At 40.1% G+C, this 2,385-nt stretch overlaps 1 non-coding gene across 1 annotated transcript; it reads right to left on the bottom strand.

Moving 5' to 3' along the window:
• Positions 1 to 823: 823 nt before the first annotated feature.
• On the bottom strand, positions 824 to 930 carry LOC127133310 (small nucleolar RNA R71). The gene has a single exon (XR_007807295.1). It is a non-coding gene; the product is annotated as a small nucleolar RNA R71 (small nucleolar RNA).
• Between the last annotated feature and the right edge of the window lie 1,455 nt (positions 931 to 2,385).

Raw genomic sequence — 2,385 nt, 5'->3', positions numbered from 1 at the left:
GCAAGTACTTGGATTATCAATTGATTACGTGAATTACATTCGACCCTGTCTTTATTAATTATATTCTATTTCAATACTTTACTTTTTATTGCACATTACAAAACACTTATTTTGACCGCCTTTGATAAACACCATAACGACAGATAACGATAGATTGACACTTGGTCTCTGTGGATACGATAATCTTTTATATTACTCTGACGCGTTCGTATACTTGCGAACATCAAGTTTTCCAACGCATCATGTTTTTGGCGCCGTTGCCGGGGACCAATTTCGTCAAATTTTATTTTCCTGTTGTTATATCGTTTAGACTTAGGTTATTTCCCGCCGGTCGATAAGAAGAACTCGCAGCACCGGAAGTTTAAGTTTAGTATACCCTCTGGTGGAACTTGAACGTTACGCTCGCGAACGTTTATTCTTTCATAGAATTAAGAGAGCTATGGCCGAAGATCAAAACCAAAGACCTCTTAAGGACTTCGCTCAACCATCTAATGAAGAACCTAGTTCTAGTATAGTAAACCCAATCATCCCAGCCAATAATTTTGAACTTAAACCATCTCTGTTACAATTAGTGCAACAGAGACAATTCGCGGGTCTCGCTACCGAGAACTCTAACCAACATTTAAAAATATTTCTTCAATTAGCAGATACTTTTAAAACCAATGGAGCTTCTCCTGAGGCAATACGTTTAAGATTATTTCCTTTTTCCCTCAGAGATAAAGCTCTATCATGGTTAGATTCCCTTCCACCCAATTCCATTACGACTTGGGATAACCTTAGAAGAGTTTTTCTTGCTAGATATTTTCCCCCGAGTAAGACCGCCGTTCTTCGAAACCATATAACTAGATTTACCCAAAACCAAGGAGAATCGCTGTTCGAAGCTTGAGAGAGATATAAAGAGTTGTTACGAGCATGCCCACATCATGGATTAGAAAACTGGTTAATCATTCAAACCTTCTATAATGGACTTCATTATAACATAAAGATGACCATCGACGCTGTCGCAGGCGGTGCTCTGATGAACAAACCTTATCCTGAAGCTAGTGCCCTCATCGAAGACATGGCTCAAAACCATCAATCACGGGGAGTCGAACGAGCGACAATTGAGAAAAAGGAAGCCCAAGGAGGAGTGCATGAACTAAGCTCCATAGACATGATGCAAGCTAAAATGGACGCATTAGCCCTCAAAGTCGAGCATATGTACACGAACCCGAATACTGTAGCCACAATTTCGTCGGATTGTGAGATATGTGGAACCCAAGGACACCAATCCGCAGAATGCAGTCTATTGAACGAAACCCACTCCGAGCAAGTGAACTACACCCAAGGGAACCCATATTCGAATACCTATAACCCTGGATGGAGGAATCACCCTAACTTCTCCTATAAAAACAATAACCCTATTCAAAATAATGCACCTTCGAGACCTAGTTATCAAGCCCCTAGATCAAATCAACCTATGCAACCTGTACCACCAAAGCTGAGCCTTGAGAAAATTATAGAAAATTTTATCACCGCTCAAACCCAACAAAACAAGGAGTTCATGAATCAAAACATTCATGTTAACGAATTGATTACTCAGTTAGGAACCAAGGTTGATCAAATAGTTACTCATACCAAGATGCTTGAAACCCAGATCTCTCAGGTAGCTTTAAACCAAGCCCCTCAGACTACACCTGGAGGACAATTCCCTGGACAACCTCAACAAAATCCGAGAGGACAAGCCAATGCCATTACCCTAAGAAGTGGGAACGCTTATGATGAGCCACCAAACCCAAGATTAAGTGAACCCGAAACTTCTAAGGAATGTACCAGACCCCCGGACGAAGTAAAGGAACCAGAGGAATCTGAAAACCAGGAAGGTCGAGATAAAGGAGAAGAACCTAAAGATAAAATTTACGTACCGCCCCCACCATATAAACCACCTATACCATATCCCCAAAGACTCAAACAAACCCAGACCAATAAACAGTATCAAAAATTTATTAAAGTTATAGAAAAACTTCATGTAGAAATCCCTTTCACAGAAGCCATCACCCAAATACCTTCTTATGCAAAGTTTCTGAAAGACATCCTTACCAACAAACGTAGACTTGACGATCCGAAGCCTTTGGAATGTAATGCTATTTCCGAGGACAAATTAACAAAGAAAGATAAAGATCCTGGAAATTTCTCCATTCCTTGCCTTTTGGGTAATCATGTCATCGAAAAAGCTTTTCTAGACTTAGGAGCTAGTGTGAGTTTAATGCCTTTAGCAGTTTGTGAGAGGTTAAACTTAGGAGAATTACAACCCACAAAGATGTCACTTCAGTTAGCCGATAGATCTGTCAAATATCCGATAGGCATTTTAGAAGATGTTCCTGTTAGGATAGGTCAACTATTTAT

The sequence above is a fragment of the Lathyrus oleraceus genome, chromosome 3, assembly GCF_024323335.1.
Source record: "Lathyrus oleraceus cultivar Zhongwan6 chromosome 3, CAAS_Psat_ZW6_1.0, whole genome shotgun sequence".
In the NCBI taxonomy this organism is placed as follows: domain Eukaryota; kingdom Viridiplantae; phylum Streptophyta; class Magnoliopsida; order Fabales; family Fabaceae; genus Lathyrus; species Lathyrus oleraceus.
Note: the sequence above shows the minus strand (reverse complement) of the source record. Positions and strands in the feature narration are given on the sequence as shown.